Here is a 19,871-nt window from a genome sequence, read left to right as displayed (position 1 = left end):
TCTGTTTGTTTCTCAGCACCATCTGCTTCTGGGAGAACCCCTGCTGAACTAGGCTCGCCTGATGTACCTGTTGAGATTGATTCTTCTGCACCCTCCTGTAAATCTTAACTTTTGTCTCTTACAGGGGTTATAGAACAATCTTCCACAGGCTCTTGTTCGACTTCAGGCTCTCTTTGTTTTTTTTCTGGTTCAGGTGCGGCAACCTGTTTCACCGTTGTTGGTGCTCTCAACAACGCTTCTTCATGATCCAGTGGACATGCCACTTTCTTTGTGTGACTCGCGTGAATCCAGTTTGGGAGTCCTGCACACTTCACTGCTGTCGTAGTTGTTAGAATCACCTGGTAAGGCCCTCTCAAATGTGGTTCAAAACACGTCAGACAATGACCCAGTCGCCGGCTCTCAGGTTGTGCCCTGGATTGGGAATTGGTGGCAGGGTATTGGCCTCCACCTGCTGAGAGAAAGAGCGAACCACATCAGCCAGACCCTTGCAGTAGTCCAACACCATATCATCTGTTATATTTACAAGTGAATTGGCTGGAACTGCTGGTAATCTCATTGCTCTGCCCATAAAAATCTCATGGGGCGACAGTCCTGTCTTCTTGTCAGGTGTATTTGTCATTGACATCAATACCAAAGGCAATGCATCTGGCCATTTCAGATTCATAGCTGCACACATCTTAGCAGTTTTTGATTTCAAGGTACCATTCATCTGTTCACCTAGTCCTGATGCTTCAGGGTGGTAGCTACAATGCAACTTCTGCTAAATTTTTAATGCTGCACACAAAAGCTTGATCACCTCGTTATTGAAGTGAATTCCCCTATCTGATTCTAAAGAGATCAGAAATCCGAAACGTGGTATCAACTCTCTAAATAACAACTTCCCTACTCTGAGGCTATCATTTCTTCTTGTGGGGTATGCTTTAATCCAGTGACTAAAAATGCACACAATCACCAACACATATTTCAAACCTCCACACGCAGGCATCTCATTGAAATCCAGTTGCATTCTGCTGAATGGACCTACTGCTCTTCCAAAGTGGCTCAAATTCACCACAGTCCCTTTCCCGCATTTAATTGTTGACAGACAATGCAGCGATGGCCTACTGCTTCTGCTGCCTGCCTAAACTTAGGGTTAAACCAATCAATTTTGAACAATCGAACCATGGCATCCCTTCCAATATGTGCCTGACCATGGTAGTATCTCGCCATTTGTGACAGCAAACTATTTGGTAAAACCATTTGACCCTCATAGCTCATCCTGCCTATGGACGCACTTCATCTTCAACCACAATTTATTTTCTTCCTTGTCAACATTACTCTGCAAGGTTTTCAATTATTTCATTGTGTCAATCACCCTTAATGCAAACCCTGTACATGGAGTGTCTTCCTCAGACATCAACTCCCATTTGTCTTTGAACGATATACAGTTCAATGCTCAAATCCTTGCAACTTGATCTGCATATCCATTTCCTGATGACACTTAGTCCTATGGTTTTAGATGTGCACTGCATTTCACCAAGGCAATTTCTTCAGGCAACTGTATTGCAAACAGCATCTCCTTTATTCTGTCACCATTTCTTACTGGTGAACCAGTAGAGGTCAGGGAACCTCTCTGCGACCACAATTGACCAAAATCATGAATAATTCCAAATCCATATTGGCTATCTGTGTAGATAGTGACTCTCAGTCTAGCAGATACACGGCATGCTCTAGTAAGAGCTACCAATTCAGCTACTTGTGCAGAATATACGCCTCAAAGCCAAGAAGCTTTTAAAGTACCTGTAATTGTGCACACAGCATAGCCTGCTCTCAGTGTTCCCGTACCATCTCTGAGACCTGAACCATCAACAAAGACAATTTGGTCATTTTCTTCCAATCATGTGTCATGGATATCAGGTCTTGGTTTTGTGCACAACTCTGTTACCTCAAGAGAATCATGCTCAATGTCTTCTTTCTTTTCAATTTCAACAGTATCATTTGGAAGTAATGTTGCCAGGTTCAGCACTGTACATGTTTTCAATGTTACATTTGGAGCACCTAAAATGCTTGTCTCATACCTTGTCAGTCTGGCACCAGTCAAATATTTTGTTTTCGTCCTAGTCAGTAAAATCTCAACCAAGTGAGGTACCATTACCGTCAGAGGGTATCCCACCAATCCTCCCTCACATTGTGAAAGGCTTTGACCAACTGCGGCAACTGCACGCAAACAACCCAGTAAGGCTGCTGCAACTGGGTCCAAGGAAGCTGAAAAATAGGCTACTGGGCGATAAGCACCTCCATGGACCTGTGTCAAGACAGATAAAGAACAAGCATCACGTTCATGTCAAAACAATGTAAATGGCTTTATGTAATCAGGCATTCCCAACACTGGAGCTCTGCACAAACTTTCTCTCAACTCAGTAAACGCTTTCATCTGGTCCTGGTGTAATGTAATAGGATCTGTAACATCCTTATGTGTCAGCTGCTGCAATGGTTTGGCAATCTCAGCAAAATTAGGAATCCACTGACAACAATAATCTACCATTCCCAGAAACATTCTGACATCTCTCTGTGAAGTGGGGGGACTTCTTTTTAATATCATTGTAATCCTTTCTGTGGAAATCCTCCTTGACCCTTTCTCATTTTGGTGTCCCAAATATTTCACTGACTTCTGACAATACTGCAATTTTAAAGGTGTCCAAATTTTCCCAAGTGATACAATATGGCAATTGAGTCTTACTTATACTCGTCCCTTGTTTTTGATGCAATCAGTAAGTCATCAATGTATTGCACCAGAGTCGATTGGTACGGTAGCTTCAATGACTCCAAATTATTTTTCAAAATCTGATTGAACAAGGACAGAGACTGCACCAGCTGTAGAATCTGTCTAGGAATTTGAAACTAAAGAGAAATTGACTATCCTCATGAAGGTGCACAGAAAAGAAGGCTTGTGACAAATCAACCACTGTGAACCATTCTGGAATTTGAAACATTATTACTGCTGGATTTGGCACCACAGGACAACACTTGACCACCATGTCATTCACTTTTCGCAAGTCCTGTACAATTCATACTTTCCCACAAGGTTTCTTCAGGCCCATTATTATCGGAGAATTACATGGACTACTCAGAACTTCTTTCAAAACCCCTTGTTTCAAGAACTCTCCAATTATCTGTGCTACTTTCATTAGAACATCTTGTGCCATGGTGTACTGTGGAAGCTGAGGAAACACTACATATGGCTTCAAGGTGACCTTAATTGGCTCCATTCCCTTGATCAGACCCACTTCTTTACCTGTCAGGTTCCACACATTTTCCTGTACTGTTCCCTGCAAATCTGCATGAAGCTCCTTTACCGTAAACATGGGAAAAACTAAATCAACGGGTACTCCTCACTGTTAGTTTCATTCTCAATTTCTGGAGTTAGTTCTTCCTCATCATCACTATTCATCTGAATCTCTTTTCCAGTAGTTGAACAAGTAATCAAGCATTTAGTCTTGCACAATAAGTCCCTTCCCAGTAAGGGTACTGGACTTGAATCACAGACTACAAATGTATGCAGTCCCTGGGAGTTGCCATTTTCAACCTGCATTGGGTCTGTAATTGGATTTGTCAAATGCTTATTCGCTACCCCGACAATCTGAACTGTTCTTCCAGAAAGAGGTAAGTTTGGAACTTCTGCATTCCTCACTGTAGAGTGTGTAGCTCCCGTGTCCACTAAAAATGAGACCTTATGACCTATCACCTTCGCCTCACAAAAGGTCCTCGCTGATCTACCTCTAATGCGGCTGCAAGCATACATGGCTCCTCATCCATCATCCTTTTGTGTTGCTAAAGTTGCCCTAAGTGGGAAGGGTATGCTCAGACGTGGGTCCCTTGCTCACTGTTCCACTGGATTCAAGCTATCCTGGGTGATGAAGGGTGAAACCCTGAAACTGGTCCCAGGGTGCTTGTTTCTGGTCCAGGGAGGACCAGGCTTGGCAGTTCGGGCTGGACTGTTCCCATGAGGAACAGGGTCAAGAATGATTTGCATATGGCTGGGTCCAAACTGGGGTGGCATGGTGAGCAAAAGAACAATGGATTAAACCCAGATCTGTGACTGGGGGTGAGTGTTTACACTGTTCAGCACTCCGTCCATCATCCTTTTGTGTTGCTAAAGTTGCCCTAAGTGGGAAGGGTATGCCCAGACGTGGGTCCCTTGCTCACTGTGCCACTGGATTCAAGCTAGCCTGGCTGATGAAGGGTGAAACCGGTCCCATGGTGCTTGTTTCCGGTCCAGGGAGGACCTGGCTTGGCAGTTTGGGCTGGACTGTTCCCATGAGGAACAGGGTCAAGACTGATTGGCATATGGCTGGGTCCAAACTGGGGTGGCATGGTGAGCAAAAGAATAATGGATTAAACCCAGATCTGTGACTGGGGGTGAGTGTTTGCATTGTTCAGCACTCCGTCCATCATCCTTTTGTATTGCTAAAGTTGCCCTAAGTGGGAAGGGTATGCCCAGACGTAGGTCCCTTCCTCACGGTGCCACTGGATTCAAGCTAGCCTGGCTGATGAAGGGTGAAACCCTGAAACCAGTCCCAGGTTGCTTGTTTCCGGTCCAGGGAGGACCTGGCTTGGCAGTTCGGGCTGGACTGTTCCCATGAGGAACAGGGTCAAGACTGATTTGCATATGGCTGGGTCCAAACTGGGGTGGCATGGTGACCAAAAGAACAATGGATGAAACCCAGATCTGTGACTGGGGTGAGTGTTTGCATTGTTCAGCACTCCGTCCGTCATCCTTTTGTGTTGCTAGAGTTGCCCTAAGTGGGAAGGGTATGCCCAGACGTGGGTCCCTTGCTCACTGTGCCACTGGATTCAAGCTAGCCTGGCTGATGAAGGGTGAAACCCTGAAACAGGTCCCAAGGATCTTGTTTCCGGTCCAAGGAGGACCTGGCTTGGCAATTCGGGCTGGACTGTTCCCATGAGGAACAGGGTCAAGACTGATTTGCAAATGGCTTGGTCCACACTGGGTGGCATAGTGAGCAAAAGGACGATGGATTAAACCCAGATCTGTGACTGGGGGTGAGTGTTTGCATTGTTCAGCACTCCGTCCATCACCCTTTTGTGTTCCTCATCTGAATTATCACTCATCCATTCACCATTTATTTCATTCTCGCTACCTAATTGGAATTGGTGCACTGTGTCACAATTTCTGTCTTGTCTCTGGCCTGTGACCTGCTGAGTAAGCATCCTCCGTTGCTGTTCCATCTGGGCTTGAGGTATCTGCATTTGCTATCTAGGTACAATAGGAACCTGCTACTGCATTGGTTGCAACTGTGTCATTTGTGCACGAGGCATTTGCACCTGTCTCATGGGTTGGAAATTCTGTACCTGATTCATGTTATTCTGGAAATTTGGATTAAGACCTCTCATCCTTGGGATGTTCAGATTTTGAAATGTATTGACATCACCACTTTGCTGAACAACACCTTCCTGCACCATCATCGGACACTCCGTCTTCCAATGTTCCAGGGCTCCGCAAATGTGACACGGTAACATTTTCTTCATCCCTTGCACATCATTCTGAACCACTACAGTACTGAAATCCAGTCCACGAATCATATTGACTCCACGTCCCCTACCTCTCACCTAAGGTTGGAACATAACAGTTCCCTGCTGCTGCAGTATCTGCTGCACAAAAGCTCCCTGCACTCCTGTTTGAGCTGTCTTAATCTGCATCACCATCGTTTGTCCTTCAACTTCTTCTGCTTCAACTCAATCTCATCACTACAGTATTTCGCATTCTGCAACAATCAGCTTTGCTTGCCAACAAATCAAATGACTCTTAATCATCTGACCTATTTCAGGTCTCAATCCTTCCACAAACCTGAATACAAAGTGCAACATGTCTTTTTGCTCGATTACTTCTTTGCCACTGTACTCCTTGAACGCCTTCAACAATCTATCACAGTACGCATGTATTGACTCTTTTACCTCCTGCATTGTCCTGTCAATTCTCTGCCAGTCAATATTTTTAGGTGAAATTCTCGTCTTCAGGAACTCAATCATCTTATAATAATGTTTCATTACTTCAGGTGATGGTGCACCTGTAACTCTATCCCCTTCTGGTTCACTTGTTGGCCAATCTATTTCCCTCTTCCATTCAACTCACAAATCGGCTGGAACCACTGTCTCCAACAGAGTGTTCAAGTCTTCTCACAGACATTTTGAAAGCTTTACAAATCTATCTGCTGATACCATTCAACCGGTTTCTCCCTCAGCTTTGGATAATCATTTGTGAATGACAGAAATCACTCCTGTGCCAAGGAACATGAACAAACTGCCTTTCTGGAATTTCCCTCATTGGCAAAAATTTTACCAGATGCTTTTCTTTCTGAACGCTTTCAGACCCTTCTTGTGAATCTCGTCTTCATTTCTCCTTCTTCTTCCCCCATCTGCCTTCCTACTTTTCTAATGCTCCCCAAATCTAAGCACTCTGCAATAGTTCCTTGAGATGCGCTTTCATCCCAGCTAATCTCGTGTTCAAAATCCTTCACTTCAAAATCTAACCCCCAACCAAGTCTGCCAACCTCTGATGTATCTTTCCCACTTCTCTCGTGATTCTCGGACATAACTATCTCAGCTCTTCTTCAGTATAGGATTCTAACCTATTCACTCCCATTGATCCCTTGACTAGTTCAGTTATATATGTAGCCAGCCTCACGCGATCAATCTGCTCTTCACCCTGGGATGCATTCTGTGGAGGATTCAGACTGTCTAACCACTCATTCACCTGCTGTGCTGTCAATCCCTGTAATGAAATATTACTTGCGTTTGGCAATGGCACCTGTTGTACCACTGGGCCTGGAGTTTGTGGTGTCAAAAGCTTCAAACTCTGACTTACACTAAGGCCATTTGCGACATCTGGAAGTGCAATGAGTGCACTAAGATCCACTAATGACCTAGAACCATCATAGGTCTGACCCATAGACAAAACTACTTGACCATGTTCTCTTACCCCCTTCTCACAAGGCTCTGTGACATTTCGCCCTGTACTCCTGTGATTGGCTTCTTTTGCACAAATAATGGTACCACTGGACCAACAGTAAATGGCAGCTATATTGCATCTGGAGCTGCTTTGACACACGCATTATGTGGAAGGGCTACTCCCATGCTCTGATTTATCACTGGAGTCACATCTGACTGTGTCCCTTTCATTGGTGGACACTTCGGCAAACCCTGGGGCTGTGCCTGTGGCATCAAGATCAGATTAGGCTCAGTCTGGACTAACAATGGCCTTGGAAGCACTTGCTCTGTAGGAACCACTAAGGGGCATATTTATACTCTGTTTGCGCCAAATGTGCGTCCAAAATTTGGATGCACATTCAGCGAAAACCTTGCCCCATATTTAAACACTGACGCCCGACCACGTGGACGGCAAAATTCCACCGCGTGCGTAATTCTTTTGGAGCGGGAAACTGCCTTGTGTTAAAGTGCCTCATTTATACCCCAGCATCATTTTGACACACAGGAGGGGTTGGGCCTTAAAAACAGCGCACAGCATGATTTTTGCCTCAGACCTGACTTGCACCATTTTTTTACGCTCAACCCCCATTTTCCCCTACGCCGGTGCTGCCTGGTTTGAGTCATTTTTTTTGGCTCAGACTAGTCCACAGTGCCGGCTAACGACATTCCTTAAATAAGGCGCTCCCATGGCCCATTGCAGTGGCGTTAGCCGGCGGTAAACTTTTTGGTGCACAACTGCGTTGGCGCAGTTGTGCGTCAAAAAGTATAAACATGCCCCTAAATTCGAAGTTGTCTCAAGGATAAATTATCTGTATTGGTGGTGGATGCATCTCTGCTTAGACTACCAAGGTAATCAACGCATTAGGAGTACTCTGCACTACCCCTTTTAACTGTCCATTATCTGCTTGCGCTGGTCCCGCTGTCCCCGACACTTGTGCTGGGGCAGTTGAAGCAGAACTAGTACACGGACCGTCTCATGCACCGCATATGGTGGAGGTCAGTCCCTCAGCACTTCAGTAGTAAGATCCTCAATATCTGAATCTTCTTCTTCTATGTAGGCCTTTTTCTTCTTTTTACTCCCTGACAAACTCTTATCACTTTTGCTGGTCCTTCTGACTCATTTTCCTCTGCGATAGCAGGAAACAACTTAACGTCCTGCAATGTCACTGTTCTCCACTTCTTCTGTTCCCAATCCCATCTCGCTTCTGCTAAAGACTTCTTAATCTTTCTTATTCTCCTTTGAAACTTTATCTCTTGCTGCTGCCTCACTATGAGCTCCCAAACTGCTAATGCCTCAAACTGTGCTGGTCTTGGAAGGGGCCTTGTATCATACAACACCGTCCGCAACTATTCCAAAATTCTCAAATTAAACAATCCATGCTCAGGAAACGCTAAAACTCACTGTTTCTCTGTCAATTTTCACCACTGCTTTAACCAAAGACATGGCGCAACACCTCGCTCCTCCATCACAATATAAGCCGGAGAATTTTTGGGTGGGGTAGGCTCCCCCACTGTCGCCTTAATGTATGTATCTCCCTTCATGGCACTCTTAAATGCTTTGAAAAACTTCATCTTTTCTATCTTTTGTATATTCAAATCAAATCAGGAAATTAATTTTACTCCAAAGATTCCTTTCACCCACTTTCTCAACCAATTGCATCTCATAGATGTCTGCGCAACCCTTTTCGCTAACCACCCTATCCCAGCACGGCTCTAATGACGTCACACTCACACGTACTGCGGCTGACAAAGTTTTGTGGCTCGTCCTCCTAAACTCCAATTCACACAAAACGAACACAAATTATTGCGAGCACTAGCCAAAAAACAAACCAAAAACAAATCTTTTGGTTTACTACAGTGAGGTAGCATGATCGCTTCAGAGACCTTACAAATTTTTTATTGATGGCCCTTTCGCTCATGCAGCTATTTCTCTTTCTCAGTCTCCCACATTTGCAAGCAAAATTCGACCCGCAAATTTTTCTCTCAACTGATCAATGGCTCTGTCCTGGTGCACATAGGACTTGTCAAATCTCAGTCAAAAAATGTCTCTTCCTCATTTAACTTAAACACCGATTTGTTGACTACGCCCGATCAACCTACTAAACCAGAAGGATTACAACATATAACCAAGTGTTTCCTACACTTGTCAATATACTCCGGAGTCTTAGACCACGCAGGGTCTGTACATCAACAACAACCATGTGGACAATTTTTTAGCACAAAGCAACACACACATGTGAAGTTTGACAACGTCCCTACCCTCATACTGCGGAGTACACACACGCCTACTAAAACCTCACCTGGAGTACACAGACTCTCTACCTTTCCTCACATACGTCACAATTCACCTGCGATTTGCATAAGCTTTGCAAGCGCAATCTATCACTTTCACACTATAACTAGTACGCCGAGAACATACCCAACTCTACTAACACGATCCAGGATCTGGAAAAGTCATTTATGGGCTTAAGGGGACATCCTTCTTGCTACAATTGTCATTTCGAAAAACAAATTCCAAATCACAATAATAATGAACAACTAACGTAACTAAAACTACCACCATAACCATCAGTCACCACACAACTAGCTCTCCAAGGAAACTAACCATTGAGCTGCTACCAAAAACTGATAGCGCCCCCAGTCCTTAATAAGTAAACTGACAAGGGGACACGCATAGGTCGATAAACCTTTTGATTTGCATGGAGTATTCTAGCTACGTTGTGACTGATGTGTCTCATTAATTAATGCACACAATTCAATAATCATCATTTAGTCATTAATCAATAATCATCCCACCATGCCCTTTCAGCCACGAATAACCACAACTCAATATACATTTAGTAATTTTATTTCCCTATTCGTTACAATCTAAGTCATGGGAGTATTTCAAAACATTATTCAATTCAAGCAATTCTCTCATTAATTCATTAGTAAATGCCAATAACATAACATAATCAAAGCTTGCATTAAAATACTCTTCAAAGCACTAGCATAAGTCACCAATTGAATTATAGGCGAATAGGACAGCATAAGTAGTAGAGTTCGGCAAATCAGTCTGTCAATCATTTGCCTCTGTAAATCTGTTACAGTCACAGAATAGGATATCTCACATAACCCAGATTAGCATCAGCATGTGTGACTTCATGTGAAAACAGTTTAGAACATGAATTTAGAAAACATCTAGCTAGGAAAAACTATTAGCGCAGTTGATACCTAGAAAGAAAAGGCACAAAAGGTAATTCAGTCACATTGTCATAGCTACCTACCCTTGGTATGGATCAGCAACAAAGCCAATCTTCGTCTTTAGGCCATCAGTAAATCAGCATTGCATCAGGCTCTCAAAGAGCATGAGCCCAATGACAGAATCTCACATCTTCTTCGATCTCGCAGTTTCTCTCCTAACATCTGCACCTAACATTCATCTCCATCTGAAGTTTTCTCCCTTTGTCATGACGTTATATCAAAATTACCCAGACTATCCCCCAAATCCTAATTGGTCAATTAATCACACAATTTTACTCCATCCAATAATTTTCGCAACTCAAATCTATGAATTCTAATATTACACAGTTCTCAGTTTGTTTACTGGTTCACTGTGTGATGTCCTCATCATCTGGCTCGTCAGGCATCAAAAATGTTGCATCTTTTTCTCCAGTCAGTGTCTCTATTGTTTGAGTGGGAAAGTACACTCAGAGCGCTTTACACACTATTTGCTACAATTCTAATTCCATCATCTCCTGTCTGTCGGTTCATGCAAAGGTTTCAGCTAAGCAAATTTTATTAAGCATTAAGCAGTTCATGGTTAGTTCAATTTGTGAGCATCTTTTCATTGAACGTCAATATTCAGCTTCTGCATGAGGCCTGGCAAAACTAGGCCACAACTTTGGCTAAATTAAGCCCTACAATATAATGCAAAACATAAGTTATATCTTTCAATATGACATACTACTACATTAATGAAATACATTTTCAATATTTCACAACATTAGTTGCTCTTTTGATAGAATTCATGAATTTTGGTGGACACTCCCCGAGGTCACAATTTCAAACATGCACATTATTTTTCTACGTTAGTCATTTTCTACTAAACTCATTATTCAAAATACATAAACATTCATTATTAATTTCTAATCAAGACATTTGAGTTAACATCAACGCCACATTAGTGTCAATGTTTTTGAGCTAATGTGGCGTTAGAAGAACAAAAACGTCACATCATATTTACAAAGTGCCAAAATGCTTGCATTGCACTACTTTGTAACCCTTTGTGCCACATTATGCCTGTGCCAGGCATAATGTATGCACGGGGTGATGTTCTGGGGCTCAGGGGCTGTAAAAATGGTGCAAAGTAATCTATAAGATTACTTTGCACCATTTTTATTAGCATTTTTAAATGTCTGCTAAGTGCAGGTGTTAAAAAGAGGCTCCCATTGGTTACAACGGGCCTCAGGGTGTTTTGCAGGATTAGCATCATAATTTCTTACACTAATCCTGCAATGCACTGTGTGTGGTTTTCAAACAGCGATGATCGTCTGAGCCCCACAAGAGTTTTGCGCACATAGGTAAGCCATGATATTCTGAGACCCTTGTCACATATTGTACAGTCTTTACTAACTAATTGATTCAAGCAAGATTTAGGGTTGAGCCAAACCGACAGCCACAAGGCAATTGGACCCAATTTTATGCAATTCTCATTATAGTGAAGCCCTAGTTCTTCGTGGTATATGAAATGTGATGTAGAAGGGGGTAGAGAAAGAAGCTGCCAGCAAAAGTTATTCTGCATAGCTGAACAGTTGGCAAAGCCCCAGACCACTGTCCCATGCGTAGTAGTGGCAACAAACTGCTCCTTGTAGATCTCCAGAATAGGTGTATTTGTGTTATCCCCATTAATCGAGAAAGCATCATACTACAATTTAGGATATCAGGGGATCTTGCCCTCGATTAGTTAAACCCCTAGGAAAGAAAAACTATTGTTCCTTTCTAACCAATTATTGTCAACAGCTAAAGATGAAACACTCAGTGGCATATTTCAGAAAAGTGGAGATGCACCTAGTGCAGCACCACATTGCTTGCACCCCTTAGCGCCTCCTCCACCGCAACCATGTGTGTGCCACATTTAAAATACGGCACACTATGGCACAGGGTGGGGAGCAATAGGGTCAGAATGTATGATGGTATTAATGTACTATTATGAGTTAGCGCCAACATTTTGGTGTGCACCTTTGCACCATTATTTCGCCCCCCATAATGTGGGAACACCCCTGATAGACCTGACAGCCTTAGGGTGGTCACCCCTAACTTTTTGCCTGTCTCCCTCTACTTTTTAGATACTGTTTTTGGCTGGTTTTAAGACTCTGTGCAGTTTACCACTGCTAACCAGTGTTAAAGTGTATATGCTCTCTCCCTTTAAACACGGTAACATTGGATCATACCCAATTGGGCTATTTAATTTACTTATAAGTCTCTAGTAGAGTGCACTATATGTGCCCTGTAGATTAAAAGCTACTAGTGAGTCTGCAGCACTGATTGTGCCACCCACTTAAGTAGCCCCTTAACCTTGTCTCAGGCCTGCAATTGCATGGCCTGGGTGTGCAGTTTCAATGGCATTTAAAAGTACTTGCCAAGCCTAAAAAAACGTTTTCCTACATATAACAGACCCCTATGGTATGCCCTAGGTAACCCATAGGGCAGGGTGCTATGTAGGCAAAAGGCAGGACATGTACCTGTGTAGTTACATGTCCTGGTAGTGTAAAACTCCTAAATTCTTTTTTCACTGCTGTGAGGCCTGCTCCCTTCATAGGCTAACATTGGGGCTGCCCTCATACAGTGTTTGAGTGGTAGCTGCTGATCTGAAAGGAGTAGGAAGGTCATATTTAGTATGGCCAGAATGGTGATACAAAATCCTGCTGACTGATGAAGTTGGATTTCATATTACTATTTTAGAAATGCCACTTTTAGAAAGTGAGCATTTCTCTGCACTTAAATCTTTCTGTGCATCACAATCCACGTATGGCTGGGTTTAGTTGACAGCTCCCTTGTGCATTCATTCAGAGACACCGCAAACACAGGATACTCAGCTACACTTGCATACATCTGCATTTTGAATGGGTCATTCTGGGCTGGGAGGATTGAGGGCCTGACACTTGCATGTCAAAGGACAGTAGCCTGCCCTCCCACAATGGACTACCACGCCCCCTACTGGGACTCTGGCAGACAGGATTGAACTGAAAGGGGACCTTGTGCACTTCTAAGCCACTCTTTGAAGTCTCCCCCACCTCAAAGGCACATTTGGGTATTTAAACAAGGCATCTGCCCCTACCAACTCAGACACTTCCTGGAGAAGAAACTTGAACCAGAACCTGCATGCTGCCAAAAAGAACTGCCTGGCTGCCAAAGGACTCACCTGTCTCCTTTCTGTGAAGGACTGCTGCCTTGCTGTTGCTCTGCTGCCTTGCTGCTCTCTGGCTGTGATGAAGAAGTTCTCTCCAAGGGCTTGGATAGAGCTTGCCTCCTGTCCACTGAGGTCTCAGAACCAAAATAACTTCATCTCTACAAGAAGGACTCCTTATGCAGCGAAATTCGACGCCCAGCCTGGCAGAAATGATGAACAGCTTGCACTGCATTGAAAATTTCACCGCCCGCCGAACCGGAACAACGCAGCCCGACTTCACATCGAGAAGATCGACAAAGTGCCAACATAGCGACCGGAAATTCAACGCACAGCCCACTAGATCAACGCACAGCCGAGCCAGAACGACGCAGCCCGACTTCCAGAGAGGAATCGACGCAGTGCCTGCCGTGCGGTAGAAAATTAAACACAACACCCACTGAATCGGCGCAGCTCCTGTGACTTCATCCTGCCAGCGCAGGAAATCCATGCATCATCCCCAGGGCATCTGAAAACCCTGCAATCCGAAAAGGATCCACGACGAGTGCCGTAAATTGATGCACAGCCGTCCTTGTGTGAAAACTAAACAACGCATCACTGTGTGTGGTCTGAGAAATCAACGCACACCTCCTTTCTTTCCACACATCTCCTCCTCTGCGGTTCTTTGCAGAGAATTTGCACTGAACCAGGTACTTTGTGCTTGAAATAAACTTTGTTTGCTTTTAAAATACTTCAGACACTTTATATCACTTTATATCACTTTTACAGTGATATCTGAACATATGCTTATTGCATTTTAATAATTTATATGTTTTTCTAAACACTGTGTGGTGTATTTGTGTGTGGTGCTATATGGTGTTATTGTATGATTTATTGATTTATATGATTTATTGCACACATACTTTACACTTTGCCTTCTAAGTTAAGCCTGACTGCTCAGTGCCATGCTACCAGAAGGTGGGCACAGGATGATTTGGATTGTGTGTGACTTACCCTGACTAGAGTGAGGGTCCTTGCTTGGACAGGGGGTAACCTGACTGCCAACCAAAGACCCCATTTCTAACAACCCCCTTGCATAAATTATGCTTGGAGCAGGCTAAATGTGGCCCAGGGGTTTACAAGGTGTCACAATGCATGCATTGCACCACTTTGTAAATATAGCAGAGCTTTTTTGGCCATCTAATGCCACATTAGAGTAATAAAATGACACTTATGTTTTGTTAGATGGTGCTAGGCCCTCTTAAAACTGGGCCTCAGTTGTTTGGCGCCATATTATTATAATATTTAGAATAGTTGGTAACCAAACCAAGATTAGCCATAAATGTGTGCAAAAAATACAACTAGAAGGCGTAACACTTTTGGCATCTAGGCCATTAGAGCTGTATTAACATGGGGAAGTCTGGGCTTCCACTGCCCAGGGCAGGGCTTATCTTATTAATATATAATATTAACAAACTTGGGCAATAATACATCAATGTTGCATACCCAATGAGATGGCAAGCAGGTCTGATAGTTCCTCATAGTGCTAAATCTAACCCTTGCGGACATATTCTAGTGGAGGGTAGATATAAAGCTCACTAGTGACTTAGATCATTTAACACAGTGAAATTCTGTTGACAGGTCCATGAAAGCCAGGTACAGTGGGGAGCGCTTGGCAATAGTGTATTTTCCTGTGACCAAATTAAGAAAATTAAGATCAAGGCAGATGGGCAGATAACATCGGGGGTCAGAGTGATTGCCCTTTTTTTAAAGACAGGGACAATAATTAAAGTTAACCAGGATATTGGCAGCTTTTTGTATTCTAGGCTGTTAAAGACATTGGTTAAAAATGGGTCCCCTAGATCTAGGGTGCTTATTCGAAGGTCTACAGGCACCTCATCAAGACCAGAAGCTTTGCCTGCTGGGCCCGGCTGTGTTGCTAGTGTTACTCATCTAGCAAACAAATAGGTCTCTCTCCAGGGATGATGGTAGTTAACCGCTTCATAAGCACTAGATTTTTTGAGGGGGAACAGTTGATACCTAAAGAATGAACCACCTGCTAGTCTAATGGAACGGGACAGCTAATTGCACAGAAGGGCCTGTTGTCTTAGTTTCTGGTGCTAGAACCAGTTTATCTCAAGTCTAACTATTTACCTCACTTCTCCACCTTTTTACAGCAAGTTTATAGTTGAAAGCAATTTCATAAGTAAATGATTAAATCTTCACTTTGCACATTGCGCCTAATTACAGCATTGAAAGTTTCCCTTGCACACATACAATAAGCGGAGCCCACACTTAACTTTTTTAGCATAGCCAACACATTTTCAGGGCTCATCAATAAGAACAGCAGTGCAGACTTGCCAACTCACATGGTCCCACCAATGTGTCACATGATCTCGGCTCCTTTCACATGGTCACCTGATGAAGAGCCAATATCACAGGGAAGGCATGCAGAGAGCAGGTTTCCAGTTAATTGTTTGAAGGTTCAGCTCAGCCAATGTTCATTATGAAGTTTGAAACCTCCCCAGGGCATCTGCAGCATCCTCAAAAGCTTTGATTTTGGTTTTTGGCAAAGGAAGGCAAGTTGGCTTTGTTTTTGTGTTGTAATTTTTTATTATGTTTAACAGCAGGTAACATACTATGTAAAATACAGTATAACACAGCCTCACAGGGCAAGAGAATAAGCCATATGAATAAGGCTAGTAAACATCAGTTCGTGCACAATATGATCCAGAAAAGAAACGCATGAATGTCGCCTGAGGTACAGCTGTAAAAACATGGCATGTACATCAATATCTGTAGAACCAAACAGTGTTGGGGAGAGAGAGAGGAAAGAAGGTCAAAAGAAAATAATAGTGAATAATAGTGAATAATAGTGATGGGGGCGACCAGCAACAGGGAACGAGTCAATCAATACTAAGAGAGGGGGGGGAGGGAAATGGGAAGTGGAGGGAGGGCGGGGGTATGTGGGATGCAGACCTTTCAAAAAACTGCTGACAGAAGGGGGGGAGGGGAGGGGAAATCGGACAACAGGTTTAGACAGTATTACGAAGTGTATCCACCACACGTGGTTCCTACTTCTCTGTGTATCATATCCTCCCTCATTTACGATTGATGTGCATAAATAAACATGCATTTGTCGCAATCAGGATCCGTCTCTCAGTGAAGGCTATCGGAGAGTGCATATGTGAGGATAACGGAAGCTGCTCCATAATAGTCGGGCAATTCAGTAGCAAGGGTTGCGGTGGAAGGGGTGGTAGGAGGGTGGAATGTCCAGGTCTTGCAAGGTTAATCAGGAGATGGATAGAGAGAAAAGAAGAAGAGAAGGGCTGGGGAAAAGGAAGGGGAGGGATCTGGTGTCAAAGAAAGGGAGAAGAAAAGGGAGAGCATCAAGATAGAAGAAAATAGGTGAGAGGGGAGGGGTAGAGAAGGAGTGGGGGGTGAGAGAAACCAAACAACCAAGTACAGTGGTCCCAAGGCTATGAGAACAAAGGAGGGGAGGTATGGAAAGAGAAAAGGATGGGGGGATGGGTGGGAAGGGGTGGGAAGAAGGGGGTGAGGGGAGGGGAAATCGGCCAACAGGTTTAGACAGTATTACGAAGTGTATCCGCCACACGTGGTTCCTACGTCTCTGTGTATCATCTCCTCCCTCATTTAGGATTGATGTGCATAAATAAACATGCATTTGTCGCAATCAGGATCCATCTCTCAGCGAAGGCTATCGGAGAGTGTATATGTGAGCATAACGGAAGCTGTTCCATGATAGTCTGGCAATTCAGTAGCAAGGGTTGCAGTGGCAGGGGTGGTAGGAGGGTGGAATGTCCAGGTCTTGCAAGGTTAGTCAGGAGATGGATAGAGAGAAAAGAAGAAGAGAAGGGCTGGGGAAAAGGAAGGGGAGGGATCTGGTGTCAAAGAAAGGGAGAAGAAAAGGGAGAGCATCAAGATAGAAGAAAATAGGTAAGAGGGGAGGGGTAGAGAAGGAGTGGGGGTGAGAGAAACCAAACGACCAAGTGCAGTGGTCCCAAGGCTATGAGAACAAAGGAGGGGAGGTATGGAAAGAGAAAAGGATGGGGGGATAGGTGGGAAGAGGGGGGGAAGAAGAGAGGGATAGAGAGAAAAAGAAAAGGAGAGTAGGAGGTGCATGAGGTCAGCTGGGGAGCAGCAGTATTGAAAATGGTACCGACTAGACCTCAGGAAGGAAGGGAGTCCATACCTGAGCAAAAATGGCAGCCTGGTCCTGAAGGTTGTAAATTACTCTCTCATGTGTGGCTATGCTAATCATAGCCACCATCCATTCCTCGGGGGAAGGGGGGTCTCGGATCTCCAGCGTCGTAGAATACATATTTTCACAGTTGCCAAGGCTGTGTGCAAGAGTCTTTTTTGCGGTTGCGATAAAGCCGGGAGAGATGTTGTGTCATGCAGCATGAGTAATGAAGGGGGTAAGAGGGCTGGAAGCAGCATGGAGTCTGCCAAGACATGCTCCACCGCCTTCCAAAGAGGCTGCACCGATGGGCAGCTACTGAGTACATGAAGTAGATCACAGCGCAGATCTGCGCAGTGTCAACATGACGCATGCGGAAGAAGGCCAATATTATGTAGCTTCACCGGGTTCCAGTACCAGTCGTGGAGTATCTTGAAGAGGCAGAACTTTAAGCGAGCCTCGCGTGTTCCTCTGTCCAACGCTTCTACTGTGTCTGCCCAATCCTCCTCTTCAAAAGTCTGCTGGAGGCGGGTTTGCCACTGCAAACGCAACTTATCTAAGACCGGTCGAGAGAATAGATGGCTAATAAGGACTTTGTACAGTCCAGCCATAACACCCTTATGTTTCCCCCATGTCTTCAGGTAGGCTATTATAGGTGAGGGTTGTAGTCCCCGATGGACAATATCAGGATTTTGACGCATACAATGCTGGAGTTGTAGGTACTTCCACTTCTGTGTAGGATAGAGACGGAATTCCTCCCTCAGACTAGTGAAAGGTTTGAGCCTGTCAGTCTCCAACACCTGATCTAGGCTAGTTATACCAGCATCCCTCCATTGCGCCCAGTTCAGGGCTATACCCCCTATGCGTATGCTGTCATGGTGCCACAAGGGATCCTGGGTGTGGAGGGAGGGGTGGACCCCCAGGAGGCGGTGGGCCCTCTGCCAAGCCACGCCCATCTCCTTCAGAATCGGGTTTGGGTCGCCAGGGGGGTAAAGTCTATTAAGGCCTCCTCTATGGGAGAGCAACTCCCTCACCACTGATACCCACTGTGGCGACTCTGCAGGGCTAGACAATGTGGCAGGAAATGGTGATAGATGGAGGGCTAGAGCGTAATGTTCCACAGAGGGGAGTCCCATTCCGCTGTGTGACCTACATGCTATTAGCTAGGCAGATGCTAGACAGGGGCGCATGGATCCCCACACAAAGGCCCTGATTGCGGTGTCCACCGACCTCAACGTGGAGAGGGGTATCTGGAGGGGAGAAGCCCCAGTACATATGTGAAGTGCGGTACCGTGACCATTCGCACCGTCTGCAACCTGCCCCACATGGAGAGGCCAAGTTAGGCCCATTTGTCAAAGTCGAGTCTCATACGTGCAATGATAGGATCTAGATTGTCCGCCGTCATTCGTTCCAGGCCGCGGTTAACAAGGATCCCCAAGTATTTAAGGCGTTTCGGGGTCCAGTGGAATAGGAAGCCCAGGATCACTGACTTCGTCGTCCCCCGTGACAGAGGGAGGGCTTCGCTCTTGTCACAGTTTACCCGATATCCTAAGAGAGGGGCAAAGCCATCTATAATCTCCATAAGGGCAGGCAGTGAGTGTCCAGGTCAGTTAGGGTGAGTAGGACGTTGTCAGCATACAAGTAGAGTTTATAGGTGACGCCACCAGGCAGGGGAATGCTCGCTATCCCAGGGGATGCGCGAATCGCAGCAGCCAGCAGGTTCCAGCGCCAGCAGAAACAAAAGAGGGGAAAGAGGGCAGCCCTGCCTTGTTCCTCTGCAGATAGGAAAAGGATCCGAGAGGAAGCCTCCACAGTTGACCCGCGCCGTGGGATGATCGTATAGCAGACGTACTTTGGAAATAAATTGGTCTCCCAGGCCATATTTTGTTAGCGTTGCGAAAAGGTATGGCCATTCTATGCGGTCAAACGCTTTTTCGGCATCGGGGGACAATGCTAAGGTGGCCTCAGGGATAGCCCGAACCCCCAGAAAGGGCGTGGCATAGGATACGAAGATGATTCCGTGAGTTGCGGCCCAGCACAAAGCCGACCTGCGATTGATGTATAAGGGACGGTATAACCCTGCGCAGACGGGACGCCAGGACACTGGCCAATCTCTTAATATTACCATTCAAAAGAGATATAGGTCGGTAACTGCTGCAAAGCAGAGGGTCTCGGCCCGGTTTTGGTATGACATCGATTACGGTGGCGTCAGATATCGCACCCAGCGAACTAGTCTGACAAACTTCGTCCAGCGCCCCATGTAGAATATCAAGCGTTTCCTCCACCACCCATTTGTAGAATTCCGCTGGGAATCCATCT

This window comes from Pleurodeles waltl, chromosome 11 (assembly GCF_031143425.1).
Source record: "Pleurodeles waltl isolate 20211129_DDA chromosome 11, aPleWal1.hap1.20221129, whole genome shotgun sequence".
Taxonomy (NCBI): domain Eukaryota; kingdom Metazoa; phylum Chordata; class Amphibia; order Caudata; family Salamandridae; genus Pleurodeles; species Pleurodeles waltl.
The sequence above is the reverse complement of the archived record's forward strand: the minus strand, read 5'-3'. Positions refer to the sequence as shown.